Raw genomic sequence first — 18,039 nt, forward strand, 5'->3', positions numbered from 1 at the left:
TTCACAACCATCTTGTATCAAATTTATTGTGTGCTATATTTCATGCTATATGTAAAATAAGCGGTATTGTAAGTTTGTAAAATATTGTGTAAAAGTTTGAACGCGAAATATTATTATAATCAGTTTTTCATATAGAATTGTAGTAGTTCAATTGTATATTAGCTACTAAGTATGAACTTAACGGGTAGGTACTACCCGAATTTAAACTTATAAAACACTAATATGAAGAAAAAGCTTTTATAAATGAGTTCATATTATGCTACAAAATACTATTAACTACTCTTAATATTCTGTATGATTAACTTGTTCCATTTGACTATTTTGAAGGAAATGGCACCGACTACTCGACACACCGTGAATATGAATGAAGAGGAATTCCGTACTTTTCTAGCTTCAAACATAGCCGCAGTACAGGCTGCGCTACATACCAACAATAACCTTGGATCTAGCAGTACAGGAAATCGTGTAGGATGCACCTACAAAGAATTCACTGCCTGCAAACCTTTGGAATTTGATGGAACCGAAGGACAGATCGGATTGAAACGGTGGACCGAGAAGGTCGAATCGGTGTTTGCCATAAGTAAGTGTACTGAAGAGGACAAAGTGAAGTACGCTACGCATACCTTCACAGGTTCTGCGTTAACATGGTGGAATACCTATCTAGAGCAAGTGGGACAAGACGATGCGTACGCACTACCGTGGTCAGCATTCAAGCACTTGATGAACGAGAAGTACCGTCCCAGAACCGAGGTCAATAAGCTCAAGACAGAACTTAGAGGGTTACGAACCCAAGGATTTGATATTACCACGTACGAAAGACGATTCACAGAATTGTGCCTATTGTGTCCGGGAGCATTCGAAGATGAGGAAGAGAAGATCGACGCGTCTGTGAAAGATTACCGGAAAGAATCCAAGAAGATATAAGTTCACACGAGCCCGCCTCCATACAACAGGCATGTAGAATGGCTCACAAACTAGTGGACCAGATTGAAGAAAGAATTAAAGAACAGACTGCCGAAGAGGCCAATGTGAAGCAAGTCAAAAGAAAGTGGGAGGAAAACGGTGATAAGAATCACCAATACAACAACAACAGCAATTACAACAATAATCGCAACAATTATCCCAACAATCGCAACATCAATCGCAACTACAACAAACGGCCCAACAACAACAACAACAACTACAATAATCATCCCAACAACAATAATAACCGCAACAACAACAACAATCAGAAGCAGCTATGCCAAAGGTGTGAAAAGTATCACTCGGGGTTCTGCACCAAATTTTGCAACAAGTGTAAAAGAACTGGTCATAGCACGGCGAAGTGTGAGGTCTACGGACCCGGGGTTAATAGAACAAAAGGAACAAATAGTGTCGGAACGAGTAATGGCGGAGCAAGTAGTGTCGGAGCAAGTTATGCCAATGTAGTTTGTTATAAATGTGGAAAACCGGGCCACATTATTAGAAATTGCCCGAACCAGGAGAACACGAATGGACAAGGCCGCGGAAGAGTTTTCAATATTAATGCGGCAGAGGCACAGGAAGACCCGGAGCTTGTTACGGGTACGTTTCTTATTGACAATAAATCTGCTTACGTTTTATTTGATTCGGGTGCGGATAGAAGCTATATGAGTAGAGATTTTTGTGCTAAATTAAGTTGTCCATTGACGCCTTTGGATAGTAAATTTTTACTCGAATTAGAAAATGGTAAATTAATTTCAGCAGATAATATATGTCGGAATCGAGAAATTAAACTGGTTAGCGAAACATTTAAGATTGATTTGATACCAGTAGAATTAGGGAGTTTTGATGTGATAATCGGTATGGACTGGTTGAAAGAAGTGAAAGCAGAGATCGTTTGTTACAAAAATGCAATTCGCATTATACGAGAAAAAGGAAAACCCTTAATGGTGTACGGAGAAAAGGGCAACACGAAGCTACATCTTATTAGTAATTTGAAGGCACAAAAACTAATAAGAAAAGGTTGCTATGCTGTTCTAGCACACGTCGAGAAAGTACAAAATGAAGAAAAGAGCATCAATGATGTTCCCATTGCAAAAGAATTTCCCGATGTATTTCCGAAAGAATTACCGGGATTACCCCCACATCGATCCGTTGAATTTCAAATAGATCTTGTACCAGGAGCTGCACCAATAGCTCGTGCTCCTTACAGACTCGCACCCAGCGAGATGAAAGAACTGCAAAGCCAATTACAAGAACTTTTAGAGCGTGGTTTCATTCGACCAAGCACATCACCGTGGGGAGCTCCTGTTTTGTTTGTCAAGAAGAAAGATGGTACATTCAGGTTGTGTATCGACTACCGAGAGTTGAACAAACTTACCATCAAGAACCGCTACCCACTACCGAGAATCGACGACTTATTTGATCAACTACAAGGCTCGTCTGTTTATTCAAAGATTGACTTACGTTCCGGGTATCATCAAATGCGGGTGAAAGAAGGTGATATTCCAAAGACTGCTTTCAGAACACGTTACGGTCATTACGAGTTTATGGTCATGCCGTTTGGTTTAACTAATGCACCAGCTGTGTTCATGGACCTTATGAACCGAGTGTGTGGACCATACCTTGACAAGTTTGTCATTGTTTTCATTGATGACATACTTATTTACTCAAAGAATGAACCAAGAACACGGTGAACATTTGAGAAAGGTGTTAGAAGTATTGAGAAAGGAAGAATTGTACGCTAAGTTTTCAAACTGTGCATTTTGGTTGGAAGAAGTTCAATTCCTCGGTCACATAGTGAACAAAGAAGGTATTAAGGTGGATCCGGCAAAGATAGAAACTGTTGAAAAGTGGGAAACCCCGAAAACTCCGAAACACATACGCCAGTTTTTAGGACTAGCTGGTTACTACAGAAGGTTCATCCAAGACTTTTCCAGAATAGCAAAACCCTTGACTGCATTAACGCATAAAGGGAAGAAATTTGAATGGAATGATGAACAAGAGAAAGCGTTTCAGTTATTGAAGAAAAAGCTAACTACGGCACCTATATTGTCATTGCCTGAAGGGAATGATGATTTTGTGATTTATTGTGACGCATCAAAGCAAGGTCTCGGTTGTGTATTAATGCAACGAACGAAGGTGATTGCTTATGCGTCTAGACAATTGAAGATTCACAAACAAAATTATACGACGCATGATTTGGAATTAGGCGCGGTTGTTTTTGCATTAAAGACTTGGAGGCACTACTTATATGGGGTCAAAAGTATTATATATACTGACCACAAAAGTCTTCAACACATATTTAATCAGAAACAACAGAATATGAGGCAGCGTAGGTGGATTGAATTATTGAATGATTACGACTTTGAGATTCGTTACCACCCGGGGAAGGCAAATGTGGTAGCCGATGCCTTGAGCAGGAAGGACAGAGAACCCATTCGAGTAAAATCTATGAATATAATGATTCATAATAACCTTACTACTCAAATAAAGGAGGCGCAACAAGGAGTTTTAAAAAAGGGAAATTTAAAGGATGAAATACCCAAAGGATCGGAGAAGCATCTTAATATTCAGGAAGACGGAACCCGGTATAGGGCTGAAAGGATTTGGGTACCAAAATTTGGAGATATGAGAGAAATGGTACTTAGAGAAGCTCATAAAACCAGATACTCAATACATCCTGGAACGGGGAAGATGTACAAGGATCTCAAGAAACATTTTTGGTGGCCGGGTATGAAAGCCGATGTTGCTAAATACGTAGGAGAATGTTTGACGTGTTCTAAGGTCAAAGCTGAGCATCAGAAACCATCAGGTCTACTTCAACAACCCGAAATCCCGGAATGGAAATGGGAAAACATTACCATAGATTTCATCACTAAATTGCCAAGGACTGCAAGTGGTTTTGATACTATTTGGGTAATAGTTGATCGTCTCACCAAATCAGCACACTTCCTGCCAATAAGAGAAGATGACAAGATGGAGAAGTTAGCACGACTGTATTTAAAGGAAGTCGTCTCCAGACATGGAATACCAATCTCTATTATCTCTGATAGGGATGGAAGATTTATTTCAAGATTCTGGCAGACATTACAGCAAGCATTAGGAACTCGTCTAGACATGAGTACTGCCTATCATCCACAAACTGATGGGCAGAGCGAAAGGACGATACAAACGCTTGAAGACATGCTACGAGCATGTGTTATTGATTTCGGAAACAGTTGGGATCGACATCTACCGTTAGCAGAATTTTCCTACAACAACAGCTATCATTCAAGCATTGAGATGGCGCCGTTTGAAGCACTTTATGGTAAAAAGTGCAGGTCTCCGATTTGTTGGAGTGAAGTGGGGGATAGACAGATTACGGGTCCGGAGATTATACAAGAAACTACCGAGAAGATCATCCAAATTCAACAACGGTTGAAAACCGCCCAAAGTCGACAAAAGAGCTACGCTGACATTAAGAAAAGATATAGAATTTGAAATTGGAGAGATGGTCATGCTTAAAGTTGCACCTTGGAAAGGCGTTGTTCGATTTGGTAAACGAGGGAAATTAAATCCAAGGTATATTGGACCATTCAAGATTATTGATCGTGTCGGACCAGTAGCTTACCGACTTGAGTTACCTCAACAACTCGCGGCTGTACATAACACTTTCCACGTCTCGAATTTGAAGAAATGTTTTGCTAAAGAAGATCTCACTATTCCGTTAGATGAAATCCAAATCAACGAAAAACTTCAATTCATCGAAGAACCCGTCGAAATAATGGATCGTGAGGTTAAAAGACTTAAGCAAAACAAGATACCAATTGTTAAGGTTCGATGGAATGCTCGTAGAGGACCCGAGTTCACCTGGGAGCGTGAAGATCAGATGAAGAAGAAATACCCGCATCTATTTCCAGAAGATTCGTCAACACCTTCAACAGCTTAAAATTTCGGGACGAAATTTATTTAACGGGTAGGTACTGTAGTGACCCGAACTTTTCCATGTATATATATATTAATTGAGATTGATATTTACATGATTAAATGTTTCCAACATGTTAAGCAATCAAACTTGTTAAGACTTGATTAATTGAAATATGTTTCATATAGACAATTGACCACCCAAGTTGACCGGTGATTCACGAACGTTAAAACTTGTAAAAACTATATGATGAAATATATATATGGATATATATATAGTTAAAATGATACTATGATAAGTAAACATATCATTAAGTATATTAACAATGAACTACATATGTAAAAACAAGACTACTAACTTAATGATTTTTAAACGAGACATATATGTAACGATTATCGTTGTAAAGACATTTAATGTATATATCATATTAAGAGATATTCATACATGATAATATCATGATAATATAATAATTTAAAATATCATTTGATATTATAAACATTGGGTTAACAACATTTACCAAGATCGTTAACCTAATGGTTTCAAAACAACACTTACATGTAACGACTAACGATGACTTAACGACTCAGTTAAAATGTATATACATGTAGTGTTTTAATATGTATTTATACACTTTTGAAAGACTTCAATATACTTATCAAAATACTTCTACTTAACAAAAATGCTTACAATTACATCCTCGTTCAGTTTCATCAACAATTCTACTCGTATGCACCCGTATTCGTACTCGTACAATACACAGTTTTTAGATGTATGTACTATTGGTATATACACTCCAATTATCAGCTCTTAGCAGCCCATGTGAGTCACCTAACACATGTGGGAACCATCATTTGGCAACTAGCATGAAATATCTCATAAAATTACAAAAATATGAGTAATCATTCATGACTTATTTACATGAAAAAAAAATTTACATATCCTTTATATCTAATCCATACACCAATGACCAAAAAAACCTACAAACACTTTCATTCTTCAATTTTCTTCATCTAATTTATCTCTCTCAAGTTCTATCTTCAAGTTCTAAGTGTTCTTCATATATTCTACAAGTTCTAGTTACATAAAATCAAGAATACTTTCAAGTTTGCTAGCTCACTTCCAATCTTGTAAGGTGATCCTCCAACCTCAAGAAATCTTTGTTTCTTACAGTAGGTTATCATTTTAATACAAGGTAATAATCATATTCAAACTTTGGTTTAATTTCTATAACTATAACAATCTTATTTCAAGTGATGATCTTACTTGAACTTGTTTTCGTGTCATGATTCTGCTTCAAGAACTTCGAGCCATCCAAGGATCCGTTGAAGCTAGATCCATTTTTTTCTTTTCCAGTAGGTTTATCCAAGGAACTTAAGGTAGTAATGATGTTCATAACATCATTCGATTCATACATATAAAGCTATCTTATTCGAAGGTTTAAACTTGTAATCACTAGAACATAGTTTAGTTAATTCTAAACTTGTTCGCAAACAAAAGTTAATCCTTCTAACTTGACTTTTAAAATCAACTAAACACATGTTCTATATCTATATGATATGCTAACTTAATGATTTAAAACCTGGAAACACGAAAAACACCGTAAAACCGGATTTACGCCGTCGTAGTAACACCGCGGGCTGTTTTGGGTTAGTTAATTAAAAAATATGATAAACTTTGATTTAAAAGTTGTTATTCTGAGAAAATGATTTTTATTATGAACATGAAACTATATCCAAAAATTATAGTTAAACTCAAAGTGGAAGTATGTTTTCTAAAATGGTCATCTAGACGTCGTTCTTTCGACTGAAATGACTACCTTTACAAAAACGACTTGTAACTTATTTTTCCGACTATAAACCTATACTTTTTATGTTTAGATTCATAAAATAGAGTTCAATATGAAACCATAGCAATTTGATTCACTCAAAACGGATTTAAAATGAAGAAGTTATGGGTAAAACAAGATTGGATAATTTTTCTCATTTTAGCTACGTGAAAATTGGTAACAAATCTATTCCAACCATAACTTAATCAACTTGTATTGTATATTATGTAATCTTGAGATACCATAGACACGTATACAATGTTTCGACCTATCATGTCGACACATCTATATATATTTCGGAACAACCATAAACACTCTATATGTGAATGTTGGAGTTAGCTATACAGGTTTGAGGTTGATTCCAAAATATATATAGTTTGAGTTGTGATCAATACTGAGATATGTATACACTGGGTCGTGGATTGATTCAAAATAATATTTATCGATTTATTTCTGTACATCTAACTGTGGACAACTAGTTGTAGGTTACTAACGAGGACAGCTGACTTAATAAACTTAAAACATCAAAATATATTAAAAGTGTTGTAAATATATTTTGAACATACTTTGATATATATGTATATATTGTTATAGGTTCATGAATCAACCAGTGGCCAAGTCTTACTTCCCGATGAAGTAAAAATCTGTGAAAGTGAGTTATAGTCCCACTTTTAAAATCTAATATTTTTGGGATGAGAATACATGCAAGTTTTATAAATGATTTACAAAATAGACACAAGTACGTGAAACAACATTCTATGGTTGAATTATCGAAATCGAATATGCCCCTTTTTATTAAGTCTGGTAATCTAAGAATTAGGAAACAGACACCCTAATTGACGCAAATACTAAAGATAGATCTATTGGGCCTAACAAACCCCATCCAAAGTACCGGATGCTTTAGTACTTCGAAATTTATATCATATCCGAAGGGTGTCCCGGAATGATGGGGATATTCTTATATATGCATCTTGTTAATGTCGGTTACCAGGTGTTCACCATATGAATGATTTTTATCTCTATGTATGGGATGTGTATTGAAATATGAAATCTTGTGGTCTATTGTTACGATTTGATATATATAGGTTAAACCTATAACTCACCAACATTTTTGTTGACGTTTAAAGCATGTTTATTCTGAGGTGAATACTAAGAGCTTCCGCTGTTGCATACTAAAATAAGGACAAGATTTGGAGTTCATGTTTGTATGATATTGTGTAAAAACTGCATTCAAGAAACTGATTTCGATGTAACATATTTGTATTGTAAACCATTATGTAATGGTCGTGTGTAAACATGATATTTTAGAATATCATTATTTGATAATCTACGTAAAGCTTTTTAAACCTTTATTTATGAAATAAAGGTTATGGTTTGTTTTAAAAATGAATGCAGTCTTTGAAAAACGTCTCATATAGAGGTCAAAACCTCGCAACGAAATCAATTAATATGGAACATTTTTAATCAATAAGAACGGGACATTTCAGAAATATATGTAACGGTTATGGTTTGTTTTAATGATTTCGAAACGAGACATATATGTAACGATTATCGTTGTAACGACATTTAACTGTATATATATCATACTAAGATATATTATATATCATAATATCATGATAATATAACAATTTAACATCTCATTTGTTATAATAAATAATGGGTTAACAACATTCAACAAGATCGTTAATCTAAAGGTTTCAAAACAACATTTACATGTAACGACTAACGATGACTTAACGACTCAGTTAAAATGTATATACATGTAGTGTTTTAATATGTATTCATACACTTTTGAAAGACTTCAAGACACTTATCAAAATACTTCTACTTAACAAAAATGCTTACAAATACATCCTCGTTCAGTTTCATCAACAATTCTACTCGTATGCACCCGTATTCGTACTCGTACAATACATAGCTTTTAGATGTATGTACTATTGGTATATACACTCCAATTATCAGCTCTTAGTAGCCCATGTGAGTCACCTAACACATGTGGGAACCATCATTTGGCAACTAGCATGAAATATCTCATAAAATTACAAAAATATGAGTAATCATTCATGACTTATTTACATGAAAACAAAATTACATATCCTTTATATCTAATCCATACACCAACGATCAAAAACACTTACAAACACTTTCATTCTTCAATTTTCTTCATCTAATTGATCTCTCTCAAGTTCTATCTTCAAGTTCTAAGTGTTCTTCATAAATTCCAAAAGTTCTAGTTTCATAAAATCAAGAATACTTCCAAGATTGCAAGTTTACTTCCAAGTTTTCTAAATCCATTCCAAGTAATCATCCAAGATTAAGAAATCTTTGTTACTTACAGTAGGTTATCTTTCTAATACAAGGTAATAATCATATTCAAACTTTAATTCAATTTCTATAACTATAACAATCTTATTTCGTGTGGAAATCTTACTTGAAATTGTTTTCGTGTCATGATTCTGCTTCAAGAACTTTCAAGCCATCCAAGGATCCTTTGAAGCTAGATCTATTTTTCTCATTTTCAGTAGGTTTATCCAAGGAACTTGAGGTAGTAATGATGTTCATAACATCATTCTATTCATACATATAAAGCTATCTTATTCGAAGGTTTAAACTTGTAATCACTAGAACATAGTTTAGTTAATTCTAAACTTGTTCGCAAATAAAAGTTAATCCTTCTAACTTGACTTTTAAAATTAACTAAACACATGTTCTATATCTATATGATATGCTAACTTAATGATTTAAAACCTGGAAACACGAAAAACACCGTAAAACCGGATTTACGCCGTCGTAGTAACACCGCGGGCTGTTTTGGGTTAGTTAATTAAAAATTATGATAAAATTTGATTTAAAAGTTGTTATTCTGGGAAAATGATTTTTATTATGAACATGAAACTATATCCAAAAATTATGGTTAAACTCAAAGTGGAAGTATGTTTTCTAAAATAGTCATCTAGACGTCGTTCATTCGACTGAAATGACTACCTTTACAAAAACGACTTGTAACTTATTTTTACGACTATAAACCTATACTTTTTCTGTTTAGATTCATAAAATAGAGTTCAATATGAAATCATAGCAATTTGATTAACTCAAAACGGATTTAAAATGAAGAAGTTATGGGTAAAACAAGATTGGATAATTTTTCTCATTTTAGCTACGTGAAAATTGGTAACAAATCTATTCCAACCATAACTTAATCAACTTGTATTGTATATTATGTAATCTTGAGATACCATAGACACGTATACAATGTTTCGACCTATCATGTCGACACATCTATATATATTTCGGAACAACCATAGACACTCTATATGTGAATGTTGGAGTTAGCTATACAGGGTTGAGGTTGCTTCCAAAATATATATAGTTTGAGTTGTGATCAATACTGAGATACGTATACACTGGGTCGTGGATTGATTCAAGATAATATTTATCGATTTATTTCTGTACATCTAACTGTGGACAACTAGTTGTAGGTTACTAACGAGGACAGCTGACTTAATAATCTTACAACATCAAAATATATTAAGAGTGTTGTAAATATATTTTGAACATACTTTGATATATATGTATATATTGTTATAGGTTCGTGAATCAACCAGTGGCCAAGTCTTACTTCCCGACGAAGTAAAAATCTGTGAAAGTGAGTTATAGTCCCACTTTTAAAATCTAATATTTTTGGGATGAGAATACATGCAGGTTTTATAAATGATTTACAAAATAGACACAAGTACGTGAAAGTACATTCTACGGCTGAATTATCGAAATCGAATATGCCCCTTTTTTATTAAGTCTGGTAATCTAAGAATTAGGGAACAGACACCCTAATTGACGCGAATCCTAAAGATAGATCTATTGGGCCTAACAAACCCCATCCAAAGTACCGGATGCTTTAGTACTTCGAAATCTATATCATATCCGAAGGGTGTCCCGGAATGATGGGGATATTCTTATATATGCATTTTGTTAATGTCGGTTACCAGGTGTTCACCATATGAATGATTTTTATCTCTATGTATGGGATGTGTATTGAAATATGAAATCTTGTGGTCTATTATTATGATTTGATATATATAGGTTAAACCTATGACTCACCAACATTTTTGTTGACGTTTTAAGCATGTTTATTCTCAGGTGATTATTAAGAGCTTCCGCTGTCGCATACTTAAATAAGGACAAGATTTGGAGTCCATGCTTGTATGATATTGTGTAAAAACTGCATTCAAGAAACTTATTTTGTTGTAACATATTTGTATTGTAAACCATTATGTAATGGTCGTGTGTAAACATGATATTTTAGATTATCATTATTTGATAATCTACGTAAAGCTTTTTTAAAACCTTTATCTATGAAATAAAGGTTATGGTTTGTTTTAAAAATGAATGCAGTCTTTGAAAAACATCTCATATAGAGGTTAAAACCTCGCAACGAAATCAATTAATATGGAACGTTTTTAATCAATAAGAACGGGACATTTCAGTTGCTGCATCTGTTGCTGCTATTCCTGCTGTGTATTTGCTGATTTCTGGCGAGTCAATCAGACCCAAATAGACCCTCAATTGGGTCGTTGCTGCAGCTGCTAGGTTTCTGTTTCTGCGTTGCTTCATCATTACCAAATCCTTGATCTTTAAACCCTAAGGTAGTCTAAACCCTAGTTAATCTTATTCTTAATTTAATTACTTATAAGTACTATGTTTATGTATTGTTAATGAACATGAAATAAGTATAATTATGGTGATTAGAAGAGATTAAAGGATTATGAATAAAAATAAGGTATTGACTATGTTTATGATTAAAAAGGTTAATTATTATGAGTAATGGTAAAGATTATGATCAAGTATTATAAATAATTGTTAATAAGAAGATTATGAATTTATGTGTTAAAAGATGATTATGAATAAGGATTTCAAGTTCATTAATAAGTTTGTAATTAAAAGAAATTAAGTTATGTATATGAAAAAGATTAAAAGTGTTATGATTGTGAAGTATTAGTAAATTGGTAATTAATAAGTATAAGGTTATGATCATGAACTAGTTATGAATATGATTATGGCATAAGATATGAGTATGAATCGAATAGATTAAGAAGTTACTAGGTTATGAATATGATTAATTATTATGTTGTGATTAGGTTAAGATTATGATCAAAGTTATGATTATGGATTAGTAACGTAGTTATGAACATGGTATACGTGCATGCATGCATGCATACGTACGTGTGAGCATGTATACATTGTAGGTATATGTGTGTGTGTATATGTAAATATATACATACGTGTATATGTATATGTATATATGTATGTATATGTACGTGTGTATGAATGAATGAATGTGCATTATGTAAGTTATATGCGATTAGTAAACATAATAATAAAAGTAATAAGTATATATATACGTATCATCTTACACTTATGTATATGTAACACCTACACCTAATATATATATATATATATATATATATATATATATATATATATATATATATATATATATATATGAACACATACATGTATAATAATAAATAAAGAATATATATGTATGTATCACATAGATATAATTATACACGTAACAGATTATGATAAGATACATAATAGTTTATTAAAGTAAATAATAATATTATTATTAGTATAACCTAGACACCTAATTATGTAGTAACACTTAATAACACTAAGTATAATATCACTTATATAAATATAATTTTTCTCGAGAACGGTCACTGTTAATATAGTTTGCTATATTAATAAACAAACATTACGTCTATTAGACATTAACTAATCGAACATAATATCTCTAGGTTGAGATCTCCGTGTTCAACACTCCGATCATATAACTTGCATGGAATATCTATCTGCTATTAAGGTGAACTTCATAGCCCCACTTTTTAACTTTCTTTATATACTTATTTTAAATTTTGGGGTGAGACACATGCTTGCTTTTAAACTGTTTTACGCTTAGACACAAGTACTCAAACTTTATTTTGATCAGTTCAAATTGTTTGCTAACATGCTTTGATTCATGCTTAATCCCTACCATGATATCGTTAATTACTGGAATTTGGTGAGCTTAGTTATTGTGATAGAGCTATTGAGGGTGACGTCTCTATCGGGATGACCGCTGGTCAATGGATACATAATAACGATGAACGACACGAACGTGATGTGTTTAGGGTAACTTATGGTTAGTATCTATATCATATACACCAGCACTACTACCGAACTGATTAAACCGCTTATTTAAATCTTGTGGTCTAAAACTTGTTATAATTATTAAACCTATGTTGTTCACTCAACCATTTTGGTTGACACTTTAAGCATGTTTTGTCTCAGGTACTTAGATATATTGCTTCCGCTGTAGAACTCTGCTGTTACTTAGAAGTCAAGCCGAGCACTGGGACCAGAGTTAACATCCGCGTCAATGGCGATTTTGGCGGGGTGTTACAGGGCGTAGGTGTCGAACTCCGATTTGTTGGGGTGAAGTGGGTCAAAGAGAAATCGGGAGTACCGATTTGGTTTTAGAGATGAATAGTAAGATTGAGATGATTCGGACTCCAAGAAGGTGACATGGTGATGCTTAAGGTTTCGCCATGGAAGGGCATTATTCGGTTTCGAAAACGGGGAAAGTTAGCTCCTCGGTTTATTGGGCCATTTAAGATTTTAGCTCGTGTTGGTGAAGTTGCGTATCGCTTGGAATTACCCGAAGAGCATGCGGGGATCCATAATACATTTCATGTTTCTCATCTCCGTAAGTGTCTTGCGGATGATTCTTCATGGGTGCCTTTAGACGAGATTGAGCTAAACAATAAGTTAGAGTATATTGAGGAGCCGATTGCTATTCTCGATGAGAAGGTCAAAAGGTTGAGAAATAAAGAGGTGAGAACTTTTAAAGTTCAATGGCTTCGTAGTAAAGGTTCCGAGTTTACTTGGGAGCCCGAAGAGTTTGTGTTAGTTTATCTTCCCGCTTGTCATGCGGCTTGGATCGCGAGGACGCGCTCCGATTCAAGTGAGGGAGAGTTGTAAGACCCGAATAATTATTGTACAGAGTGTAAATAGGGTGCTTAAAGTGTGGATAACAGTGGGTAAATAAACAGAGACCCGAACCTGTTCAGACCATAGGTGCGCACCGCGCACTGTTAAGTGTGCGCGTGGCGCACTTCTCCAGCTGGCAGATTCTGTTTCTTTTAATTAGATATTTTAGAAGGGCTTTTTGGTAAATTCACTTGGGGACGAGTTAAAGGCCACAAGATCAGTTAGTAGAGTGTCATAACTCCATTATCACCTACCTTTATCCATTCCACTTGAATTCTAGAGAGATATGAGAGTTCTTGAGTGAGAAAGCTCAAATCAAAGAGGGAGAAGTTGATTTCGGGCCAAAGCGCGTGTGTAAATTTGTTCATCTAGTCACTAGCTACGTTGTGATTGTGGTGGTAAGCCCTAACTTTGATTTCCTTATTTTAATTTGTTTAAGGGTTAGGGTTAGGGTTTGGGTTAGTGATGAACATAAAACCCATATTTAGTGATTTTGGGTGTTCTTGGGTAAGATTGAGTCATGAGGACTCAAAGATGACTAACCTAGGGTTTTGAAATGATAAATGGGCTTATGAGTCATAATTGGTTAGTTAATTACTAGCACACCTAGTTGTTAAGTAAATGGGTGTTATGTGGGTTAGTGGATGACTCGAAATGGGTGTGTTGACTTTGAAATGGTCAAATGGGTAACAATTGACCTAGTTGGGAAAGATGGGTATGAAATACCCTAATTGTGTATTAGTTAGTGTGGTTGGACATTAATCACTAGCTTTTAGTGATTTGTGATGGTCTTGACATTAAATGAACGGTTTTGGTGTAAATGGGGCATTTAATGCATTTAAGTTATTAAATGCACATGAGTAAATTGTTGGTGTTTAGTCCAACTAGTTTGGGTGTTGATTGAGTACTTATTATATTAGGTACTTTGCTTTGAAGCTTTCGAAAGTATAAAACTGTCACCGAATCGTTAAGGTGAGTGGAATAATTATATATGTATGTATATGATTTATTTTCTTGTGGGGTATGGGTTAAAGTTCGATGTTGACGATACCATATCCTAGAGTATATTGTTTGTTCATTTTAATGAGGGTTTAAGTTCGATGTTGACGATACCTCATGTATGGATTTTAAGTTCGATGTTGACGAAGCCATACCACTATTGTAGTGTTGTTTGTTTGATAAGGGTTTAAGTTCGATGTTGACGATACCTCATATGTGGGTTTAAGTTCGATGTTGACGATACCACATTTATTAGGACGAATGGGGATTAAGTTCGATGTTGACGATACCATTCGTAGGGCTAGCCTTGGGATTTGAATACTAATGGATGTTGTGAACATCAATGATGTGTATTGTGTTGTAGCATGTTGTATTGTTTACGTTATATGCTATTGTTATACTAGCTTGTGTTATCGAGGATTTAGCGTTATACATTATGAAGGTATGCTAATTATATTGCTAGTATGTATGCGGATTTGGTATAAGTGTTTGCAAGTAAGTAAGTAAGTTATATATGTATATGTATATGTATAATTATTGCATTCACTAAGCGTTTTGCTTACCCTCTCGTTGTTTACCTTTTTATAGGCTCCGGCGTGGACAAGGGTAAGGGCGTTCGTTTGGATTAGTGATCCCGCTTTGTTTTGATAGGGAACGCTTTTTGGATGTGTTAGCTTTTGAAGTTTGACCGAGATTTGGGTAGTTTAACCCCCAAACATCATGCTCTAGTGTCGTTTGGAATTTAAAGTAGTGTGGTCGAAACTTACATTTTGTATGAAACTCGTATTTCGGCCATATGTGGGCCCGGTTTGTAAAACTTGTTTTATTATTGAAAAGTGTTAGTTTTACATATTAGAACATGTTGTGAAAAGCGTTTCGTCTAAATATGTCGGAAAGTGGGAGATCTTTAAACGAAAAATGCAAATTTCGGACAGAAGCTGAATTGGCTTGTGCGCGCCGCGCACATAGAGGGGGTGCGCGCCGCGCACTCCTCTGTTAAATTTTTTTTTATTGCACGTATTCAGTTGGTTAACGGGTTGGGTTGTTACATCTCGTACATCCCATGGGGTATGGATCCTGGGTATTGATTATGATTCAACATGACGAGGACGTCAAGAATTTAAGTGGGGGAGTTTGTAATACCTCATCGCACATTGGATAGAGAAAAGAAATATTGGTCATTTATAAGCATAAATTGGTGGCTAACTAATATCTCCCACAATGGTTTTTCGTTGAAACCTGAATATACCCGATTAATCCACTGTTTTAACTTATGAGGGGCGATTTTCTCTCGGGTTGTGACGGGCACTCGGTTCGTGCATCTCTTAGGGTCGATTAGAGGGTCGTTTCATCATATGCTCTCACCACTTCAGTGATCGATCATGAATTCAACAATTAAAGCTTCTAGATTGGTACCACGAATGGCGCCAAATGATCGAGACTATTTTTCTCTTAGCAGATTGAATTGAATTAAATTCGAGTGCAAAAGAGTGGAGATTGGAGGTGTTTTGATGTTTTAAGGACCTTATGATCAATATTTGAAGATTATTCATCTTCAAGTAAGTAACCACCACGACCCAAACATGAAGATCCACATGATCATAATCATGCTCCTTAAAAGCGTTTTACCTTTGATGTAAAGATGGAGCGTATCACAAATGACAATGGCTAATCTCCAAATGAGGTGATGACATCCCTATTTATAGTACTATGGAAGTCAAGTCCCGCATGTTTATTGGCATATGCGTTTAAATTGACAATCATGCACATCTTTATTGTGCGCAGAGATGTTGCGAATATGGATATGCGCAGGCGCATATAGAATCACTTATTAAATACAATGTCTAATAGTTTCAGAACTTATAACATTGTTTGTCATTCAGTGACATTCTTTTACCAACGATGTACATCTATTTCTATTGATACCCAAATTTCTCGTTTCAACTTAAAAACCCTTATGATGCAGCCACTAATTAGGCTCAAGAAAACTATGGGGTGGTGGTGATAAGGTAAGATTCTGACCTTCCAATGTGGAGTTCAAGAGTTTGATTCCATGGAACTACAAAGTTATTCTCTTTCATGATTACGAAGGTTCGCCTGCAATGACTCCGGGTTGCTCACAAAGCGGATAGTCGCCATAGGATTGGTCAGCTCAAAAAAAAGTTAAATACCCCTGTTAATAAAAAAATTAGGCTCACGAAAAAATAGGGCTCATTAATTATTTGAGCTTAGTATTCATTCAAATTTTGTGATATCCAAATGCGTTGAAAATACTCACGGTTTGCATTCAAAACTTCGTATACACTAACTAGAACTTCGGTTTGGTGCGGTTACAGACGATGTACCCATAACCAAAACTTCGATAAATCTACAACCGTTCGATTTGGTTAATAACGAATCGACTAAACCGGTTAGATTGATTAAGTAAGGATGTATAACGGTTAACTCAGGTAAAGCGTTTGCGGTAGAATAAAGATTTTCAATTGTTTCGTGCACACTATACATTAATAACTAAACATAAGAGTATATAGATTACTCTAGATTTTACACTATAAATTTGTATAGCAAATCATCAATAAACTAAAAGGTAAGCAATCATATGACATCACCAACTTAACACGTTTCATTTTTAGATATTTACATCATGCACTAATTATATTTTATATGTATATTAAAGTGAATAAAAATAATATATATACAACATGCACATATAATACGTCATTACGACATGAACATCAAAGATCAAACGATAATAAATTTGTAAATCTACTTTAATGAACATGCAATCGTGATGAACACGGAATCGTGAACCGACAGTGAATTCTATATGAAGAAAAGGATATGTTAGATTTTAATCAAAGAATATTTATTATTTATGATGAATAATGTGAAATAAAAGAGTAATGAACATGCAATCGTGATGAACACGGAATCGTGAACCGACAGTGAATTCTATATGAAGAGAAGATTATGTTAGATTTAATCAAAGAATATTTATTATTTTTGATGAATAATGTGAAAATTATTTGATATAATATTAGCATATATAAGTCGGGCTATATCAATAATATTAGTAATACTCTTTTATTTCATAACAAAATATGTGATTCTAAATATAATTTTATTATTTACAAAAAAATATATTATGGTGAAGTGCAGTTAAATTGGTGTAGTTATTCTTTATTTTCATAACAAAACCACATATTTTGATAATTCAAAAATGTTAGTCACATCCACTGATCTACTAATATACGTTCGGTCTAGTTATAATGATACCGCAACCCGCATGCGCACCTCATATGCATGCGGGCGCTTAATA

This window comes from Rutidosis leptorrhynchoides, chromosome 3 (genome assembly GCF_046630445.1).
Source record: "Rutidosis leptorrhynchoides isolate AG116_Rl617_1_P2 chromosome 3, CSIRO_AGI_Rlap_v1, whole genome shotgun sequence".
Classification (NCBI taxonomy): domain Eukaryota; kingdom Viridiplantae; phylum Streptophyta; class Magnoliopsida; order Asterales; family Asteraceae; genus Rutidosis; species Rutidosis leptorrhynchoides.